The sequence below is a fragment of the Eubalaena glacialis genome, chromosome 12 (assembly GCF_028564815.1).
Source record: "Eubalaena glacialis isolate mEubGla1 chromosome 12, mEubGla1.1.hap2.+ XY, whole genome shotgun sequence".
Taxonomy (NCBI): domain Eukaryota; kingdom Metazoa; phylum Chordata; class Mammalia; order Artiodactyla; family Balaenidae; genus Eubalaena; species Eubalaena glacialis.
In genome coordinates this window covers 13883525-13895670 of record NC_083727.1, presented here as the reverse complement: position 1 = coordinate 13895670, position 12146 = coordinate 13883525, and the positions used below count along the sequence as shown (strand labels likewise).

The following is a 12146-nucleotide window of genomic DNA, read 5'->3' as shown; positions in this document are numbered from 1 at the left end:
CACAGAGAGAAATAGAAAAAAAAAATGGAATTGCCAATGGATTTGAAATTCTTAGTCCCTGTAGCTCCTGAAGCCTGGCTGTATACATCCCTTGCCTTCCTAAGGCATGGCTAATGAACTCTTTCTTGGATTCGACTGAATATCACAACAGCTTTCTAGCAAATTCTCATTTTTCTATAAACCAAATTGGGTTAGACTACAATAACTTGCCAAAAAGGTTTCTAACTAAACAGATATTTAATATATACTGCTTTCTCTCTGAAGCTGATAAATTGCCAAATATGGGCATAAGCATATTATGAGAAATTATATTAGCAACTGCTAGTAAAATTAGAGTATCTATCTTAGGAAAATAGGTATGTAGACAAAAAACAGATTATATAGCACATGGTAGAAAAGAAAGGAAATAATGAAAACTAAAAAGTGAAAGCATAAGATCAGAATTAAAATAAAATCAATTACATTCTTTACAAAATTAATTCAGACGAGATAAACACAACACAAAATAACAGCTTCTATTGGATGAAAATAATTCCAGCTGCAAGCCAATTGTAAATCTTGCCTAAAATGAAGTGATTCAGAAAAGTTGAAAGTATAGGCAAAGATATATTAAAGTATACCTATTATGAATATAAGAAAAAGTTGAATTCAAGATGAAATATGTGAATAGAACAAAGAGTATTTCTTTATAATATTAAAGACCATAATCCCAATGAAAATATAAATTATCTTGAGTCTTAGGTAGCAAGTAGCAAAGCACAAGAAATGTCTTTTTTTAAAAAATTAATTTCTTTTATTTATTTATTTTTTGGCTGCGTTGGGTCTTCGTTGCTGCGTGCGAGCTTTCTCTAGTTGCTGCTAGCGGGGGCTACTCTTCGTTGCAGTGCGTCATTGCGGTGGCTTCTCTTGTGGATCACGTGCTCTAGGCGTGCGGGCTTCAGTAGTTGTGTCACATGGGCTCAGTAGTTGTGGCTCACAGGCTTAGTTGCTCCGCAGCATGTGGGATCTTCCCGGACCAGGGCTTGAACCCATATCCCCTGCCTTGGCAAGCGGATTCTTAACCACTGTGCCACCAGGGGAGTCCCCAGAAACGTCTTCATAAAACAAACTACAGACACAGTGAGGGATATAAAGAAATATTTGAGTATATATGGGGGACATGCCTTAATTTTTAAGATATTTTATGCCTAAATTAATTTATACATTATTTGAAGATATACATAATTAATTTAGTATATTAATTCTATTGAGAAATAGAAAAAAGAAATGGAATTGCCAGTGGATTTGAAATTCTTAGCCCTTGCAGCTCCTGAAGGCTGGCTGTATACATCCCTTGCCTCAATATTTTAAGATATTTTATACCTAAATTAATTTATACATTCAATCTATTTCAGTCAGAATCCTTCCATAAAAGCTTATGTTTTGTTTTTGTATCTGTTTTTTTTTGTCTTTTAACTTAGATGAAGATAGAAAGTCATGTTGGAAATAAAACTTAAGAGACAAAGTCATCAAAATTCTGAGAAAGAAGAGTAATAAGAAGAGACTTGGCCTATTAGATATCAAAATATTCTTAAAGCTAAAGTAGTCATTCAACAAAAAAATCAAAAGAAAATAATGTACAAATCAACCGAACAGAATAAACAACATAGAAATAGAACAAAGTATGTGCGGAAAATTAGTTATGATGAGGGTAGAATTTCTAATAAATGAAAAAATTGATTAACAAATGTTTTGGGGAAAACTGGATGACCATAGAGAAAAATCTCTCACTTATCTTAAAATAAGTTCAAAATGAATAAGAAAAATAAAACATTAAAATAAAATAAAGCCATATCATAAAAATAGAAAAATATTTTAAAAATAAATACTTAGAAATAACTTTTCTAAGTGAGTTTGGATGGTGGGAGATCAGATTTTTTTAACTCTGAAGGTTAATTTTTTTTAATGAATAAATCTTACTATTTAAAATCTATATTTGAAACCAACTTTATGAGACTTAATTCATATGCAATTAGATGCAGAGCATTTTAGGTGTTGAATTTGATCCATTTTGACATAGGTACACACCCATGTTACCATCATCATACTCAAGATACATAACACTTGCATCACCACAAAATGTTCTCTTATACTCCTTTCCCAGTCAATCCTCATTTTCTACCTCCAGGTTGAAGCAAACATGGATGTACTTCCTATCATTATAGATTAGGTTTATTCATCCTGGAGTTCTGTACAAATGAAACCACACAATATATGCTATTTTGTGTCTGGCTTCTTTCCCTCAAGATAAGTATTTGAAATTCATCCATGTTGTTGCATGTTTCAAAGAGTCATTTTTTTAACAGACAAATAATATTCCATCGAATGCATATATGATGACTTCTTTATTTGTTGGGCATTTCTTTCCCAGTTTTTGGCTATTATGAATAAAATTTCTGTGAACATCTGTGTCCAAATCTTTGTATGGATCTATAGTAAGCTGAGGAATAGCCTCCAAAAAAATCAGGTCCTAATCCCTGGAACCCATAAACGTTACCTTTTATGGGAAAAGGGTTTACACAGATATGATTAAGTTAAACATTTTGAGATGGGGAGATTAGCCTGAATTATGCAGGTGGGTTCTAAATGCCATCACAAGTGTCCTTAGAAGACAGGCAGAGGGAGATTAGACACACAGAGGAGAGAAGGTGATGTGAAGACAGAGCAGAGAGAGATTTGAAGATGCTGGCTGTGAATATTGGGGTAATGCTGTCACAAGCCAAGGAATGTCCTCAGCCACCAGCACCTGGAAGAGACAAGGAACAGATTCTCCCCTAGGACTCCTGAAGGAAAAGCAGGCCTGCCAACACCTTGTGCTAAGATTTCAAACTTTTGGTGTCCTGATCTGTGGGAGAATACATTTCTGTTATAGCAAACTACCGTATTTGTGGTAATTTTTTACAGCAGCCATAGGAAACTAACACACGAACTACATTTTGAGTTTTCTTTTTTTTTAATTTTGATTTTTATCAAGTAAATACCTAGGAATATCATTGCTAGATTGTGTAGTAAGTATATGTTTAACTTGATAAGAAACCACTAAATTCTTTTCCAAAATGGCTGCACCATTTTCAGTGTTCACTAGCAATAAATGAGTTTCATGTATTCCATATTCTCATCGACACTTCTTATTTTCTGTTTTCCTTTGTTTGTTTAGTTTTAACCATTCTAGTAGGTATATAATGTTACCTCAATATAGTCTTAATTTGCATTTTTCTGATGACTAAAGATCATAGCAACTTTTATGGTGCTTTTTGTCCATTTGTATAGTTTCTTTTGTGAAGTACTTTCTCAGATATTGTGCCCCTTTAAAAAAAACTGAATTGTCTTCTTGTGAAGATCTGAGAGTTCTTTATGTAGTTAGGTAAAAGTCCTTTATCAGATATGTGTATTAAAAAATGTTTTCTCCCAAGTTTGGCTTGCCTTTTATGTTGTTAATGTGTATTTCAAAGAACACAAGTTCTTAATTTTGATGAAATCAATTTTATCAATTTTTAATGTTTTATGATATCTATCTGCCCCAGAGTCAGAAGGATTTTGGAACTAGTTTGTTCCTGATGTATAATAACTGTGTAGCAACTTGTAGCTACCTCAGCCCTCCTGAACTGTGAACTCCCTCCTCAACTTGGTAAGACCAATGCGCTGTGCTTGGGATCCTTCTCCCTGCTCTGTAATGTGTCTCCCAAAAATGAAATGTGATGTGCTTGTAGGGCTGACCTCATTTGCTTTCATTTTTTCAGGAATCAAACTCATGTGTTGCCTGTTGCCTAATATGCTCAATTTTACAGTGTGTTTGTGGTCAGAAGGTAAATCTTGTCCCTTTTATCTATTGTGGCTGGAGGTGGAAGTCTCTGAAAAGCTATTTTTTAAGAATAAAGAAATTATTAAACATTGCCTGGGCAGGGGATGCTATTCAACCTTATTAAAAGACAAATTATGAACTGTGGGTAATATTTGCCATATACATGTCAATAAGTTAACAACCTTAGTATGGATTAAATGTTCTACTGTTTAATATAGAAAAATATCTCAATAGGAGATGCACAATGGATCAGGTAATTTGCAAAGTAAAAATATAAAAGTGGCCAGTATGGCCTTGACAGTTACTTTTCTGAAGTGTACTTTGGCCATATAAATGTAAAATATAAATACTCCTTGAGGCTTACAAGCATTTGCTCTGGGAAAGTAATTCTAGCTAGCTGTTTTAAATTTTATATTATGACTTACTTCCTCAGGTGCCTGATGATTATTAAACCAAAGCCTCCACTGAATAGACAGCGCACAAAACAATCCTCTTCCCCAAACCCAAACCCAAACCCACTTACATCTCCACTGGACTAAGAATGCACTCTTTTTTTTTTTTTTTCAAAACTTGGGTTTATTTATTTATTTATTTATTTATTTATTTATGGCTGTGTTGGGTCCTCGCCTCTGTGCGAGGGCTTTCTCCAGTTGCGGCAAGCGGGGGCCACTCTTCACCGCAGTGCGCGGGCCTCTCACTATCGCGGCCTCTCCCGCTGTGGAGAACAGGCTCCAGACGCGCAGGCCCAGCAATCGTGGCTCACGGGCCCAGCCGCTCCGCGGCATGCGGGATCCCCCCAGACCAGGGCTCGAACCCGTGTCCCCTGCATTGGCAGGCAGATTGTCAACCACTGCGCCACCAGGGAAGCCCCAAGAATGCACTCTTGACTTAGAGGTTGCTCAGTCATCATCTGGTTGATGAGATGAGCTGGGATTTGACTTTATAGTCAGAGAGGGGACGAGTGCAAATTTAAAGGTCTCACTGTACTCCACGCAAAATAACCCAAACTCTCTGATCTCAGACAACTGTCACGTTCTGCAAATGCTCAAGTAGAAAAGTCTGGTGGCCTACAACAAAGTAGGTATTAAGCAGGAGTTACAAGTAAATGGCAGGAGCTAGAACCAGAAGTCGTGGAGACATAAAAGACGAAGTGGGTAGTACAAATTCAGCCAGGGTGAATAAACAAAGCAGGAGGAGAGAAAGAGAAGCAGATTACCAGAGAAAGATTCCTGGAGTGGGAAGACAGAGAAAGAGAGAATCTTCCCTGCTTTCCCCACAGTGACCGAGCTCTCTGGTTTCCAGCCTTTTCTGAGATTTATTCTGTGCTCCTGAGTTCCACTTGTAGTGGACAAGCATTTCATTTGCTTGCCTAGCACACCTGTCTATTTTTGCTTACTTAATTTTCTCAGGGAAACTATTCTTCCATTCGACACGATCTTATGGTAACTCTCAGCCACCATTTCGCACCTGTCCCTATGCTTACCACCCTGCTTATCAAAAGGGAGAAAACGTCCCTCTTTCAATCAATATTCCACTAGTGCTTTTAGTTTCATTCCCTCTTTCCTTCTTAACGATCTTACTGTTTCACATACCCCTTCTCTCTCTGGTATTAACAATACTTCCATCTTAAATTGAGATCATTGGAAACAGACTCTGAAACAGTGATGTGTATGAAAAATATAGACGGGGGCGGGGCAGTCTCAGGAAGAATATCTATAAATGAGCAAGGGAAACAGGACTTGGCAGAAGGAAAATGAGTGGCTTTTCCAATAGAGGTCTCAGCCAGTCCTGTGGAGATATAGCATGGTCCCTCCGAGTTGTCCCTAATTAAAGCAAAGGGCTGGACAATGGTTAGGCTTAGGGTTAGGGTTAGAGTTGAGTGAGCTCTGAATGAGGCAACACGAAGACATGCCCTATAAATGGGGTTTTCAGGGAGCTAGCTGCCAGTCAGGTCAAATTGTGACTATTCTGTGAACATGGGGCTTTCTCAGGAACTCTAAACTGACAAAGATTCTCTCCTTGCTGAAATTCTACTCGGGCTCCCCTCAACTCTCTTCTCAACTAGACTTTGACTTTTGAGCTTCCATTTTCATCTCTGCCTTGTCCAAATTTAGCAAGAATCCTACTAAGTCAGTTTAGCCATATTCCTCCATTCTCCATATCTGATCACTCTTGGTATCTCATTGGGTTCCCCCTCCTCTACCATCCCCCAGGTGATGTGTGGTCACCCTGGCCTGCCTTTGGTAAGAATCTCATTAGGCCAATTTAGCCAGAATCCCCTCTTCACTGCGATGTTTCCTCTTAGTAATTTTCTATCCACTGACCCCCACCTTGCTCCCTGACTGTAAATTGTGAATTTTCCTTATTGTGTTCAGAATTGAGCCCAGTTCTCTATACTGAGGTCTCTTTTCCCTTATGTTAATAGTTTTTCTGAATAAAATCTGTTTTTACCACTTTACTGTCCAGCTCTGTTTATTCTTTGACAAAACCTACTTTGACTTCTCCAGTGACTGTTAAGCTGTTGGGTTTCATTGGTACTGTGGTTGCAAGGCTGCTGATTTTCAAGCTACGATGGAACTGGCAAGAAGGAGCTGGGAATAGGCAAGTTAAAAATGCCACATAGCTCACTGTTCTTACCAAGACTGTGTTGTTTTTTTTGAATAAATGCTCCTTGAGTTGTTGCAAGTCTTTGGTTAATTTCCAGAGTACTGAAAAAGTTCATAATTTTGGCCAATGTCCTCATTGTTTTTATGAAGAAGAAAGTTTTCAGAGGTCCTCATTCCATCACTCCAGAAGTGCTTCTGTTTATCTTGGAATTTAGACAATCGTGCTGTAAAAATCTACTGGCATAAAGTGCATAGGTTCTAAAAATTAGAAACAGAGATGTACTGTAGTGATTCCCCCTGGCTCTGCTTTTCTTATGATATGAAATGACAGGTGAGCGTTAACCATCCTTTGGGAGGAGCTGGCTGACTTTAACGGCATAGCCCTCCTCCACCATGAATCTCTTGTGAGTTAAAACAGAGTGTGGAATGCCTACTGTTGGCTAAAAGACTGCTACATTGTATCTCAGTTTCAGAATCTGGACCATTTTTCCAAGCCTTTCAGTCCTCCAACTCTCCTGTTAATTCCACAATTTCATTTAACCTATTTCTTCTGGACAAGTGTAGAATTTTATAGTTCAAATCCTTTCCCCAAAGGTCTTGGAGTGAAGAGATGCTCATGTGTGATAAACATCAAGATCAAAGGTGTTGCTTGAGATAATTTCAATCAAAAGGGAGAAAACGTCCCTCTTTCAATCAATATTCCAATATAATTTTTTTTTAATTTATTTATTTTACTTATTTATCTTCGGCTGTGTTGCTCAGGCTTTCTCTAGTTGCAGATTGCAGGGGCTACTCCTTGTTGCGGTGCGCAGGCTTCTTGTTGCGGTGGCTTCTCTTGTTGTGGAGCACAGGCTCTGCATACGGGCTTCAGTAGCTGTGGCTCGCAGGCTTAGTTGCTCTGCGGCATGTGGCATCTTCCCGGACCAGGGCTCGAACCCATGTCCCCTGCATTGGCAAGCAGATTCTTAACCACTGCGCCACCAGGGAAGTCCCAATCTTTATGTTTAGACACTACCGTTCACCTCACTGGAGGGAAATACAGCCATAGGTGGCAGAAACAGGTGATGAGACTTGTGTGCAGGGACTTTTTGTCCTCGGCTCTACCTCTAAGGGTGTGCTTTTCCATAGTTTTTTCCACACTGAAATTCTCATCAGAGGAGACACTTTAGCAACATTTCCCACATGCTTTGACTTTTTTTTTTTTTTTTGAGGAAAATGTTTCATTCTATTAGGTTAATTCCACCCCAAGGTATTTGCATAAGTGGTGTGGGTCTGGCCTTTGACGTTATCTTCCTGAATGTTCTCTGATTGCTCACTCAGGCGTATTGTAGACGCAGGGTCTGGTCTCATTGAATCTTGTGCTATCTTTACCAAATCAAATCTGTAAAGTTCACTTGCAATTTAACGTATTGTTTCTGAGTCATCTTGGCATTTTGACTTCATAAGTGTAAACTGAAAACTGCATTTACTGGAAATTTGTTTTTAAAAATAAAACAACATAGGCCAGATCCCTGATCTACAGATGCATTATAAAATTAGGCAATGCTTATGAGATAATGCTTCTGAAAGAAATTTTTAAAAAGAAATTTATATCTGTTTTTAAAGCACATAAAAGTGTAAGACTGTGTTCAATAGGAGCAGAAAATACGCAAGCAATAGTGTAAATTATTAGGATGGAATCTAGTTTTTTAAAAGGTGGGGGGGAGGGGTTCCCTGGTGGCCTAGTGGTTAGGATTCCGGGCTTTCACTGCCATGGCCCGGGTTCAGTCCTAGATTGGGGAACTGAGATTCCACAAACCGTGTGGGGCGGCCAAAAAAATAAAATAAAATAAAAGGGAGGCAGAGAGCATAGTCAAATGTTAAAAGTGACGATGTTTAGCATTGTTAAAAGAACTGACCGGGAAGTTTCTCTTTATTTCAAAGTTATAAATATTATAAATAAGTAAGATTTTTGGCATAGAGAGCCTATATTTGAAAATCAGTGCATAATGGTTTTTATTAATAGAACCTTTGCATAATTCATAATAAATGACTCTAGTAATATTGAAATTTTCCTGGAGGATAATTTTTATTAGTGACTTAAAGAGTCTAGAGTTATTTCTTGCTGCTGAATGGGATCACAATATGATCAATTCCATCACTTTATTTTTCTTAACCATTTAGAGATACCCAGGCATGTTGGCATTTAGAGGTAAACAAAATGGCTAAGCGGAGGTGAAGAGGAACTTTGAGTATACTTACCTCATATATTCTAAGGTTAAGAATTTTGGGCAGTTATAAAAGGTTTTTTTTTGTGGGGGGGTAGGATACCTGTGAAATTTGAATATAGACTAAGCATTAGGTGACATTAGGAGATTATAATAAATTTTGTCAGGTGTGAAAATGTCGCTGTGATTATGTAGAAATAGATGTTTACTTTTCAGGGGTGAACACTAAAATATACAGAGGTAAGATATTGTAACACCTGAGGGAAGCGAAGAGGAGGAGGTGGTGAAGTGACTTCTGAGTGGAGCCCGATAAGTTCGGTTCTAACGAGTTCAAGCTGAACCACCCACTGAGGATTATGTCTCCTTGGCGAAAATCAGCCCCAACACCTCCCAGTTCCTGCTGGTCTCCTCCTGAGATGTGGCGGTGCATCTCTACCATGTGCCAGCCATTCAGCTCAAGTACCCGCATCCAGCGCTGTCTTGGATGTGCGTCTAACGGTCCAACACATGCCTGGAGTGGGGGATCAAACCCTCGACTGAAAACACATGATTCCAACACTGATCAGGAAGATCTCGTTGGAACCCATGATGCACCTATCAGATGTGTTGAATACTGTTCAGAAGTGAATGTGGTAGTTACTGGGCCTTGGGATCAGACAGTTAAATTGTGGCATCCCAGAACGCCTTGTAATGCTGGGAACTTCTGTCTGTGAGTAATACCCTCTCTGTCTGGAGATCAACTGATTGTGGGCAAGGTGGGCAGTAAAGTGTTAATGTGGGAATTACAGAACATGGGTTACATGCAGCAGTGCCGGGTGTCCAACTTGAAGTACCAGGCTCACTGCCTTTGAACATTTTCAAACAAGCAGTTATGTATTAAGCTCAGTTGAAGGCCAAGTGGCAGTTGAGTACTTGCTCCCAAGCTCTGAGGTACAGAGGAAGCATGTCTTTCAAGTGTCAAAGAAAATAATATTGAGCAGATTTATCCTGTCAATGCCATTTCTTTTAACAACATCTACGGTACGTTTGCTATGGGTGCTTCTGAAGGATTTGTAAGTATTTGGGGTCCAGTTAACAAGAAACGACGACACTGGTTCTATAGATACCCCACCAGCATCACATCACTTGTCTTCAGTAATGATGGGACTACTCTTGCAATAGCATCATTATATATGTATAAAACGGATGACATGGGACATCCTGAAGATGGCATCTTCTCATTTGCCAAGTGACAGATGCAGAAAAAAAACCTAAGTCCACCTAATCATCTCCTGAGAGTAGTTTCTCTACGGAAAGCTTTTCTGCTTCCTACAAATCATACTTACCCCCTGGATGTGTTAGAGCCATTGTTGTTACATTATTAAGTATGGATTTCTCTGTTTTCTGTCTTAGGAAAACCTTGTCTGTGTGCCTTTTCATACTGACTTTGTGTAGAACGAGGATTCTTTGTGTCTTTTGTATTTGTTATTTACTCTAAAATACTTTGACAGAAGAAAACTAAAAGAAGCAAATATGGCAAAATTTTAAAATCTAGGAGATGGATACATAAAGGAGTGTTCATGATACCCTTTTCTCAACTCTTCTATATATTTGAAAGTTTCAATAATAAACAATTTTTAAAATGTTTTGTAGCTAATAAAAATGTTTTGGCAACTGAGATTTTGCAACATGTGGATTAGCAAAATTTTTATTACCTTTTTCTGTTTTATTTTTCTAAATTTTCTAAAGCCTTATAAAACTTTAAAATATAAATCAGAATCAAATATTTGATTAATTGCTTGCTTTGAAAGAAATTGAATATAAAGGAATATAACAGTTCATCTAAAAACTGTTTTTCATCTTTTTCTTTATTCTTTTTTTCCTCCTTCTTTGCAATGTGATACAATTTCTATAAAAGGTTTCTAAATGAGATAACATAAATAAGAAGTAAACAGTAAAGTCAGGGCCACGAAGAAGTAAAGTAGAGCCAGTAGAGCCAGTAATGAGACTAGTGCTCGAAAAAGAGAGTCTTACATCCTAAACATTTACCAGCAAAGGGCCACAGATTTGGTTCTTAGCTTTCTAGCTATAAATTTAAAAACAGGAATATGAACAGTTATATCATTCAGAGTGCTCATAAAATAAAGGCAAATTATTCACCCAGGAGGAGCACAAAAATTTCTGATTTGAAGTTTATCCTAAATAGGATCTGTGTGATATAATGAACAAAGCTCTAAACAATATGCTTAAGATAACTACAGCAAGGAGTTTTTTGGGGGTGTGTCTTAATGTAGGCAGTTGTCATTATGACAAAAAAATAATCACTGAAAATAAACCTATCGGGGCAAATACCATGGTATCATCCAGGTAAGCAGCAACTCAGAGGTCTTGAGAGATTTTTGGAGTATCTTGAACTAACCTTCTTCACCAGTTTCAAAAACCCAAAGGGAATTGCTAGATAAACATTAAAAGAATTTTAGGGAGCCTGTAAGTTGTGTCTGTTAGTGGGCATGAATGGGCATGAACACATTTTTCTGAGGACAGGTTTTTTAGCTTTTATCAGAAGGATCTTTGCTTCAGAAAAGATTGAGAACCACTAATTTATAGAAATAAAGAGGCCACGCATCCATTAGGGATGTCTTTTTCTTGATGAGCTTTTCAAAAATATATATGATAATGAGTTTTGAGATTGTGCTCTCTGCCTGCTTCTCAGAATGAAAAAATTCTGCATGTCCACTAAAAAAGGAAAACATATATCCCATGAGTCAGCTCACCAGAGCAGGCTGGACCACCTATAAAAGCTGAGGCACTGATTTAGGACTGATTGGTAGAGAAACCTGCTTCATATATGCTTGGAGGTAAGGCCAGTGTGTATTTTCAGGAAAGATGAAGGTTTTTATAAAAAATAATTTTATGTATACTCCAAATGAAATGAAAAAAATTCATGTACTGCATTGATAAGTTTAACATGAATATTTTTAAAGCTGGTGTAATCAGAAGCTTATCTTAAACATTACAAAATAAAAGTTGAATAAATCACCCATAGACAGTCTGGCTTTGAGTGATGCAATTTCCTGGAACAATATACTAACATAAATTGCTTTGCAAAATGTATTCCTCTGTAACTGAATGAGATACCTTGCCGAATGGTGTTTTAGCTGTAAATAAATTAAAAGTTTTCTTTCTGGCAGTAATGAGTCAGGCCAGAAGTTTCTTGAGTTCTTGGCTAGATCATAAGTATAAAAATTTATTATGCATCTTGTGTGTGTGAGTACAAATTAAGATTTCATATATATTTTATATATTAAGAAAATACATATTGACTATATATATAAGTATATTATATTTACATATATAGCCTTAATATATTTTTCTTAATATATAAAATATATACTATATGAAATCTTAGTTTATACATACATACGTACATATATACATACATGTGTATATATATTCTTAATATATAAAATATACAAAATATGTCTATGTATTTATATATCCATATATCTATAT

At 37.2% G+C, this 12146-nt stretch overlaps 1 pseudogene; it reads left to right on the top strand.

Annotated features, from left to right (window-relative positions):
• Window positions 1-4085: 4085 nt before the first annotated feature.
• LOC133102181 (mitotic checkpoint protein BUB3-like) lies at window positions 4086-9918 on the top strand (annotated as a pseudogene).
• The last annotated feature ends 2228 nt before the right edge of the window (window positions 9919-12146 follow it).